Source organism: Pavona decussata, unplaced genomic scaffold, assembly GCF_977016875.1.
Source record: "Pavona decussata unplaced genomic scaffold, jaPavDecu1.1 SCAFFOLD_14, whole genome shotgun sequence".
In the NCBI taxonomy this organism is placed as follows: Eukaryota; Metazoa; Cnidaria; class Anthozoa; order Scleractinia; family Agariciidae; genus Pavona; species Pavona decussata.
Genome location: NW_028145437.1, coordinates 1759868 through 1770609, shown reverse-complemented (window position 1 = coordinate 1770609; position 10742 = coordinate 1759868). Strand labels below are relative to the sequence as shown.

The 10742-nt window shown below is 37.5% G+C and overlaps 1 pseudogene across 1 annotated transcript; it reads left to right on the top strand.

Moving 5' to 3' along the window:
• Positions 1 to 3328: 3328 nt before the first annotated feature.
• Positions 3329 to 9049, top strand: LOC146487692 (uncharacterized; annotated as a pseudogene). Its single transcript, XR_014868559.1, has 3 exons — positions 3329 to 3855; positions 4251 to 6371; positions 8899 to 9049. The product of XR_014868559.1 is annotated as an uncharacterized LOC146487692 (transcript).
• Positions 9050 to 10742: the final 1693 nt, after the last annotated feature.

The window sequence follows — 10742 nt, the reverse complement described above, 5'->3', positions numbered from 1 at the left end:
AATATCAACACTGCAGACATTGTCCCTGGATATAAAACCGATCATTCAATGATAAGTATGGAAATCACAACCAATTTTAACCCCAGGGGCCCAGGTCTCTGGAATTTAAACACATCTTTCCTGTCCGAAGACAATTATGTTAGCAAAATTAAAGATATTATTCAACAAACAAAAGATGAATATGCGAATGATCCTTATGTTGGTCCCTCTCTCCTATGGGAGATGATAAAATTAAAAGTGAGAGAAACATCACTAATTTATGCACGACAAAGGAAAAAAGAAAGGACCCATCAAGAAAAGGAAATTGAAAAGAATATAGCTTCGCTAGAAAGGGAACTGGAGGGTGAAAACATTAGTGAATTACAACGAGGAAAGGTCTTAGATATGCTGAAAATCAAAAAAGAGCAACAAGAAAAAATTTTAGAATATCGAAGAAAAGGCGCCATTTTAAGATCACAGTGCCGATGGTACAATGAGGGTGAGAAAAATAACAAATATTTTCTCAATCTTGAGAAACGACACTATAAACAAGGAACAATAAACCAGCTCAAAACAGATAATGGTGACGTAATTACAACGGACAATAAAATCTTACATGAATGCTTCTCCTTTTATAAAAATTTGTACTCGACGCAGTTAACTGGCGTGCAGGATCCACACATAGCCAACCGCTTTTTTCCAAAAGAGAATAATGTACACCTATCGCAGGAAGAACAATTTTCGTGCGAGGGACTGCTAACATAGAAAGAATGCTTTTCGTCCTTGAAGCAAATGGTGAACGGCAAAACTCCTGGAACAGACGGGCTACCGGTGGAGTTCTACAAAACTTTTTGGCATGATATTTCGGATGCTCTGATTGCTGCCCTTAACTTCGCATACGAGAACGGTCACCTGGCAATTATAAAACTTATCCCAAAGAAAGAAGCAGACCTAAAAACCCTTAAAAATTGGCGACCTTTATCTTTACTAAATTGCGACTATAAAATAGCTGCGAAGTCAATTGCAAACAGAATCCAATCAATTCTTCCGAAACTTGTCAATAACGATCAAACAGGATTTATTAAAGGAAGGTTCATTGGTGAAAACATACGACTGATTGACAGCGTCATAAATTACACCGCAAACAAAAACATTCCTGGTCTGATTTTGCGTTTAGATTTTGAAAAAGTATTTGACACACTAGAATGGCCTTTCATTGAAAAAACCTTACAACACTATGGCTTTGGTCCTTCAATCCAGAAATGGATTAAAACTCTCTATAATGATAGTGAAAGCTCCGTAATAAACAACGGGTGGAAGAGCGACTGCTTTAAAATAGAAAGAGGCGTAAGGCAAGGCTGCTCCCTCTCCCCATATTTATTTGTTCTTTCGGTAGAAGTTTTAGCTAGCGCAATCTGAAGAGACCCGAATATAAAAGGCGTGTCAGTCGGCCAAAAAGAAATCAAATTAAGCCAATATGCAGATGATACCACTCTAATTCTCGATGGCACAAAGAGTGCACTAGAAAGTTCACTCGATGTTATTGGAAAATTTAGTAAAATATCTGGTCTTAAACTCAATAGCAAAAAGACTGAAGCGTTATGGATAGGTTCAAAGGCGAGAAGTCCAGAGGTTTTATGTCCAGAGAAAGGTTTTAAATGTACATATCCTTTCTCCCCTCCAAACAAATGACCAAGCTATTAGAAAAATAAATAACGCTTTCTATCTTTTCCTCTGGGATGGGAAACCAGATAAGATTAAAAGAAATATTATGATCAATGAGTACAATAACGGCGGCCTGAAAATGATTGATCTTTTCTCGTTTAATAAATCCTTGAAAACTATTTGGATCAAAAAATATCTCGATAAAACAAATTTAGGAAAATGGAAACTTTTCTTCGATTTGGAACTCAGTAGATATGGTGGAGAGACGGTGTTCCTAGGCAACCTGGACAAGACAGATACTAAGCGCTCTTTCCAAACTTCCGATACATTCATCAATGAGATATTGCAGATCTGGGCTGAGGTTAATCATACCGACAATATACTCTCCTTGCAACATTACAATGAGCAACCTCTCTGGAATAATTCTCTGATTAGAATTGATCGCAAACCTCCTTTTATTCGACAATGGCTCAAGGAAGGAATTTTGTCGATAGAGCACCTTAAGAATAACTCAACCACATTCCTTTCCTATAAAGAGTTCCAAACCAAATATTCACTTAAACCCTGCTTTCTCGCTTTTAACGGAATTATCTCAACACTGAAATCCCTGAGGGAATGATTGAAAAACAATATAACCAATATTGAAAAAAAAGATGTCAAGCCTTTCAACAAATCATTCTTGGTGACGAAAAAACCCAGCAACTTAGTTTATAGAAACCTTGTAGCACTTAAGAGTGAGAAGCCGCTAAGTTCTCAAGCGAAATGGCAGAACGATTGTAAACTAGAAGATGAAATTGATTGGAAAAAAACTTTTCAACTGGCAAGAACGTGCACAAAAAGCACCAAGATTATTATTTCCCAATTTAAACTTCTCCATCGACGTCTTGCAACAAACTCCTTTCTATTTAAAATTTCAGGTAGAGATAACGATCGTTGCACTTTCTGTGGAGGAGAAACCGAAACTTTGCTTCATATTTTCTGGAATTGCACGTTAACTTCTCTTTTTTGGAAAAGTATATTCAACTGGCTACGTGCTTGCTCACTAATTCAGAATGAAAACCTTGACATGATCACTGCCTTAGGCCTTAGCCCTGACACCTCAGATGCCAAGCTCCAAAATAATTTTTGCTGTTTGATGAGCCGATATCACATTTGGCTTTGCAAAATGAAAAACGAAATTCCCAACTTTCCACAATTTCTACGTTTTCTAAAGAAAACCTATGAAATTGAGAAAAACGGTTCCAACGACCCTCCTGAAAAATGGAAACCTCTCCTTGATCACCTTTAACTTAAGATATATGACAATTCTAAATACGGTTAAGGTGCGTGCCTTTTGCTACTTATTTTGCAAATCTAATCTAATAAAACGTCGGAGACCTGCTCAAGCTAGATCAAATAAGAGTACACTTAATAACTTTCCTTTCCGCACTTGTTTATTTATGTCTTATTTCATGCTCATTTTCAAGTTTTTTTATATACTTACTTTCTTTTTTTTTTTTTTTTTTTTTTCAATGACCAGTATTACATTGTTCTTTGTTTTGCTTTAATGAAACTTTCGCCTCTTCTCTTTTTTTTTTTTCCCTTACATCTGTTAAAAAAGTGAAAGTAAAAGAGTATTGTAGTGTAAGTGATTTGCAACTAATGTTAAAAGCAATGTACTTTGTTTGTAAGTAGTGTTTTGTTTGGAATAATAATAAAATAAAATTAAAAAAAGAATTTTTGGCACAACTGGTAGCTCATGATGCCCTTATTTCAAAATGGCAAAAGATATTTGACGTTTTTTGGCTGTACAAATTGCTTTCAAATTGCCAAAATAGTCTCCCGGAGACTGGTGACAAGTTTGCGTCTGATGTCGTAGTTGGTGGTTCCACGGCGTTGTTTATGCTTTTGTTTCTTGTTTCCTGTTGTTATTCAGTGTATTTCGTGGGTTCAGCCGAGTTTAGGTGCTTCTAATTCGTTTTAAAATTGAAAGAAATTTCCGAAAGTGATGATATGTTATTCTCTATGGACTCGACTGAGTCTGTCTCAAGCAGAGAAGAATCGCAAAATCAAACTTTGGATGAAATGGAAGTGGTTGGCCAAGTCCAGCCGTATGCTGACGAGCCACTCGCTCATACAAGCGATGAAGACGAAGACACGAGAGGATGAGGATGGTCTCTTGCCAGCAGTTCTGCGAAGCAGATTCGAAGGAGAAGTTCCCATAAATGAATGGTTAGTTCGGTTTATATTTCTAGAGCCACATAAAATTACTGATTTTAGAATGTTTGTTGACATGTGTCAATTGATGCTTCGACCAAGCTCTGTTTTGGTCTCATTTAGTGAACCATTTCCACAGGAAACATGTAAAAGAAAAAAAAAAAGGTTAGCAAACAACAACATAAGAGTGATGCCTGCTCGCAGGTTAAGGCGAGATTTCCTCACAGCTCCTAGCATTAGTTATGTAAGCAACTTCTGACTCACACTCTTATCACGTTCGTTCGTTATATGTGAATAGTATAAGCTAGAGTAATACATGACTGCACAAGTAATGTTAGGGGTTGTGCGGAAATCTTTCCAGGTTAAATACACCTTTATGGATGATACTCATGCTGGTAGTTTGTTTTCAGGTGTACTTGTGGAGAATGTGCTGTAGAAACTCTCAGTGATGCGTTAGAGTACATATGCTGCCGCGAAATTCTACTGGCCAGTCAGAAGCTCATGTTTGATGGCACAATCCAGCGGGCGAGCTGCATTATAAAACACGGTGACTTTTCATCTATGAGCAATAGAGGTGTTCTCCTTCAATTGGCTTTATTGCTAAGGGACAGGTGTGGAAGAGGATATCGCCATTGTGGTGGTTAAACAGAAAATGAGTTCGTAACCAAAATGTATTTTTTAGAGATTCTGCGCCTTACAGTAGCTTTAATCAACAATCAAGTTTGATTAACTTTTGGCTCACTGACCAAGAAAATAATTCCATGAAAAAGATTTTTCTAAATGGGAGATATGCGTATTCTTTTCATGCAACAACAATAATAATAACAACAACAACAACAATAATAATAATAATAATAATAATAATTTTTTTTAAGAAAGATCTAGCGTTATATGGAGTGTACTATCATTTAGTTAGTTGGGTGTATTCTCAGTTTTCTGGCATTTTCTTTATTTGTTGTCAAATTTTTACGGGCAGTGGCATACAGATGGCTTATTCGCTGAATTTGTGGGTATCTAGGTTGGGATAATGCACAACCCTTTTCAGCCTGTGTCTACCTCTATGTGAGAAAGAAGTACCACTCAGCCCAAGCACATGGCTACCAATCTGCAGCACAACGCAATAATAATAATTAGATGCAGACTGTATGAAATTTGTTACTTTAAACATCCAGTGTCATTATTTACCAAATATACTGCATAAGTCAATAGCAAGTTTGTTAATAATAATTATTATTTATTGCGACAGTGGCTGTAATTTTAAATTTGTTTAAGCTGGCAAATACATGTAGCGGTTACACATTTGTTGGTTGTACTGTACTTTATAAGTATCAATAATAAATTAATGAGAACATATCACTGGTAAGTCACTGCACTATAAATTCGACATATTTTAAACAATTAACAATATTGCATAACTCTAGCGGGGATAGGGATATGCTGATTTTCATTGTCACTTTTGCAAAAGCGAGAGGAAAAAGTTTTTGCTCACATGTAGCACTAATGAATTGGCTCATATAAATAATTATAGAACACGATCATAGAAATCCAACAACTGTGGATAAGTTTCACTTAATGCTACTTTTTTCACTTTTTCATTGGTTTTATTTTGCAATCTCATAAGTGCGGCATTATGAACATTTCCAGTAACACAGCAAGTTTTCCAACATGCAGTGTTCATTGTAGACAAAATGACTCTGCCCCCTAGAGCTGATCACTGGCTTATCTGCAGGTGCTGGCACTGTGACCTGCATTTTGCAGGCCTTCTGCTTGTTTTTCTCTCTCTGGCACTGTTTGTGACGAAGCTTGCAGTACATTTTGCTCTTCAGCTGCAGGATCAATTTAAATCGAGTCAATATATGAAAACATACCACTGTATTGTGTGTAGAAAATCGGATCACAAGAAGCCCCTTTGTAAATTATGATGAGTCGATGTTCCTTCTGGTCGGTTGCATTACAGTCCTATTGGAAAAGTTAGATTGGCACTTTGCCTTCAGGGTAGAGTTTTGTTGCCTCTCTTTCCTTTTTCTGTGTGTACAGATCTACTGCTACAGATTTTTTTACATGGTCTGGAAATTGTGAGTTGAGTGGCTCAGGTACTTTGGTGTACTGTTGTACTTTTCTGCCACACTCTTTCGCTCTTCTTTACTCATGTTCAGAAGACTTTTCTTTATCTCATCGACATACCCTACAAAATGAAATGATGGTACTTAGTTGTGAAGGAAAGTACAAAATAATTTGTGTTCTACTATCGTCCATTTCTCCATGTTTGCCTTACTATCCTGGGTTTTTTCTCAGTCAGGATAACCAGAAAAATACTATATCTATTTATAAAGAAAATTACCCAATGAAGAGCATATTTACAATGATGTAGGATATATAAAAGCATTGTCATGCATGTGTTTGTTGTTGTTGCTGTTGTTGTCATGTATACAGGGCAGCTAAAGTTTCTGCTTGCTAGCTACGGGTTTCCCAAACTTTCAAGCTTGGATTAACAAGGCAAAGTGGAGGAGCATCAAATTAGTAACAATAAGGTATTACATGTGTTTCAGCAATCTCTTTCCCAGGGTCTCACTTCTTCCCGTCCCCACTCATTCAAGGGGGAGCGAAGAAGAGATACCCTGGGAAGGAGGTTGATGTTTTAGTGAATACTGAATACTGCTGACCTTTCGATTTGACTTGCTTCAACTGAACTGAATCTGCTTTAAAAGCGCTAAAAAGCCCCTCTCTGGAAGTTGGATTTTTTTCGAAGTACCACCCATCTCCTACATCACCATTTACGGTAGCTTTTGAATTGAGATACCAGCTAAATGATTTCAATCAAGGCAATTTTAATATCGTAAAATTATAAGCCCGGACCAGGTTGGGGGTGGGGGTGGGATAGTCTCCTTCGTACCCGCCTTTTGGGGTCATTACGCAACGCTCCCTTGAGGGGCGGAAGCGTTGATGATGATGATGACCCCAAAACGACGGCTGCAAAGGAGACTTGGGGGGTAACATTACATTAACTTAATGTTACTGGTGGATAAGTGATACACCATTTTTGTTCGCTCTTTGAGGAACTTAATATTAAGGCTTACAGGGTAACAGCCATTTTATTAACTCGTGACCATAAATTAAAAACATATTTAAAACACAGTTGAATAGGCCATTTTACAGTTGCTTACTCAGTGACCGGGCCTATTAATGGTAAGGAGGCTGCCGGTGACCTTGTATTGATACAGACCTCACTGTTTTTATCATGTAAATTGTGTTGTTGTGATGCAAACTAGCCTGCATTTGCATAAGAAAAGTAAAGAGATTTGTATCAAAACAAGGCACGTAACACAGCAACAACTGTAAAATGAGCTATTGTGAAGAAAAAATAAAGGTACAGTAGCCCGTTTTCTTAATTTCAATATTCACTGAGAACATCATCCCTCTTTCCACTTTTCAATTTTTTTTTATTTTTAACACGTGAATATGAGTTTTAGTACATGACGCGTACTGTCACTTCTCGCTTTTAAATTTCTGTTCTCTTTTAATTTTTCTTTATTACAACAGTGGAACCTCGTTAATACGACCACCTTCGGGCCATAGAAAATTGGTCGTATTAACGGGGTGGTCGTATTAACGAGGTAGGGTCACATGATGATGCAACACACTTTAAACATGTATTGCACATGAATACCTTTAATTCTTCTATAAATCAACCTTTTTACATTTATTTTTCAACCTTACAACAGCAATTCATTACAACTGAACAAAACCGGGTACATGTAATGCGAAAAATAAACAATGACGTCTTTCAGTTCCTCAACAGGATATAGCCTCTTGTGAAATGTCCAGGAAAGCCGTTCTTTATATCGTAGCTTACAGCATGTTACACATTAGCAAGTTCAAACGATTCTGAACAAGTCTGTGAGCTTCGATTGGCTTCGCCTTTGCTTAAGCCAATCACTTTATACAGAATCAATAACATTTCCAAGATCTGTCTTCATTCAGCTTCCTCCCCAGTCAATTTAAGCGGTCGTATTAACGGGGTAATTTTATAACGAAAATAAGGACTGAGTAACCCTAAAGGTGGTCGTTGGTCATTATAACGGGGTGGTCAGATTAACGAGGTTTTCAGATAGGAGAATGTGTGGGCTTTTGTTCAGGCCATACAAAGTGGTCGTTATAAAGGGGTGGTCGTATGGTGGGGTTCCACTGTACATCTTTTTGGAGGTTGAAAATTAAAGAAGCACCCAGACCAGGTCAACGACACGTGAGATAAACCTTTTTTAAGCAAGGTTTTCAATAAAAAATAGGCAGTAAAATTAAAGCGTAAACACTTCAGCCAGGAGTAACTACGGAGTCACCTTAAAACCACATTTATTTTGCACTGAAGTTTTAGCCAGTCGAGAAGTCAAAGTACCGTAAACTGCTGCTTATAAGCCTTAGGCCTATACAACTTCGTAAGGGGTTTTGGTTGGGCTTATAAACGGGAGGGCCTATATCCAAGGGGGAGGGGCTTATAAGCAGAATAAAAAAACGTTTCGAAATGAGCTGATAAGAAAAGAGTTGAGGCTAATTTTACGTGCGGCATTTTCAAAATATGCTTTCCATTTAAGCTTAACATAACAAATATACTGCAAATGGGGCTTCTAGTAACTGCAAAACATTGACCCGATTGTAAGAATTGTTCTGATTAAATGTTAGTAAGATCACAGTAAGGAAACTGTAAGGAAAGTGGGGGGCTTTTAACTGGAATATTTTTTTGTTAGCGGACAGATGGGCCTATAAATGGATGGGCTTATGAGCGGCAGTTTACGGTAGTAGGAGTCAGTTACAGAGAACACCAGATGTGACAGCTCTAACAAAAGCTGTTTAAGCATAACCATGTGCAAATAATAAACTTTCAAAAATCTGGAATATCGTCCCGAAATTTCGTGAGACATTCACAGAAAAATCTCAAAGTTCCGGTAAATTTAACTTTTTTACTTCACGTCTGCATACACATCACAATTTTATCAGCTTTATCGACTGCAAATTATGCTATTGTCTTGATCCACATGTCTTTTTTTGTGTCTTTTGATTTAGTACAGTGAATGGCCCTACCTCTGCCCTGGCAACGTATGTGACCACTTGCACAGCCTTCTTCTGTTCAGTGTACATGTCTACCTGGACAATTTCTACTGAAACCAGCCAATTTTAACAGCATGCAATTCCTTGGAATAAGAGTAATGAAAAGTAGCATCCTAATTAAGGCCCTCTCCTTTATTTCTCTAAATAAAATTTTTTTCTAGATTTCTTCTTTCATGATCACTTGCTGTTTCCTCAATCCCCGGTTGTTGAGTGGCTAACGAAGACGCATGTTGTTCATGGCTGCAAAATAGTCCAGCAGATTGGTGCATAAATATGGCGGAATTGTGGGATTTATGGTAAAAGCACCAAATTTGGCACATAGATAGAGACATACCTACTGAACAATATTAGCTATAGACCCACCTGGGAAGTATGTGGTCACGTGATCACACAAGAAGACCAATAATGTCTTAAAATGCATTTTGTAATTCATTTTTTGGTTTAACTTGTTCATTTCTTCCGATATATTGTCTCACTTTGCTGGAAATAAATAAATTATTCACACAGCCTTGTTTCGATGTAAGAAGAGTAATAGGCCACCTTAAACCAGTTATAACTACAATTATGGGATAGATCCCAGGTGCGTCCATAGCTAATATTGTTCAGTAGGTAATTCTCTATCTTTGTGCAAAATTTAGTGCCTTTACCATAAATCCCACAATTCTTGCACCGATCTGCCAGACTAAAAAACAAAAAAAAAAGAGAGAGAGAGAGAGACCCTGACCCCTTTCCATGCCCCACGTTTACTGACACCCATACACTAGGTGAATGAGATGAAACTCAAATTCACCCGTTATCTCAATGACTAGACTCAAAGTCCGTTTTTGTAGGAGTCCAGTGGAACGGTCGTCGCTCGTTTCTTGTGACTTCATCGCTCGTTCTCATTTCTTGCAGCTTTGTTGCTCTCATAAAAAGAGGGCTTGGGGCAAGTCTACCCAATGACTTAACGGCTGAATTCCGTTCGTGAAATAACGTAAAACCCAAATTTGGCCGATATCTTAAATACGTTCGTTATAGAACAAAACATGACCCTTCGCGCTAGAAACCTATTTGGCTGATAACAAATGAGATAGATTGTTTTAAACGCAAAATACTTTTCCTAGCGAATGCGAAATAGCAAAATCTTATCATTTAAGAGAATTTCAAGCAACTTAGGTCGAAAAATAGTTGACCGAACCATTCCTAAATGTTACTTGAAGTGAATTTTGGAAATGTTACTATTAACTTTTGTACTCTGAGAAATATTTTACATGACGTCATAAAAAACTGAAATTCATAACTAAACAAAGCACTCTCTAACGCCGATTGGCAGGCCATTTTCTTCTGAGCATAGAACGAGCGAAGTATTTGGTCACGTGATGCTTTTCCAAGAATATTATTGGCTCTCATCCAATCAGAACAATCAGAACGTGTTTTTATCCCCCGCTCTTTGGGTTGTCCGGACTCGAAAAAATGCGAACAACTGGGAACGAGTATTGGGCATTAGCCTGAATTCCTGACAGGAAATAGCGATATTTTTGTCAATTTGCCGACTGGTTAGGCAAAGTCGCTTTAATAATATTAATCCTAATTTTTAACCGTCTCTTTCCCATTTCCTAACCCTCCCTTCTGCTAATTATTGCACAATCCCTAAATCAGACCCATGTTTAGTGTTTTGGCGAAATTAGTTCGTGACTTGATCAATTCGGTCAGAAACAGTGGTAATGGGTGCATTTGTGCATAGATTAATCCTTTTGGCGAAAAATTTCGCGTTAACAGCGGTGAACTTTACGTGGAAACTCAATTGATTTGAAGCATTG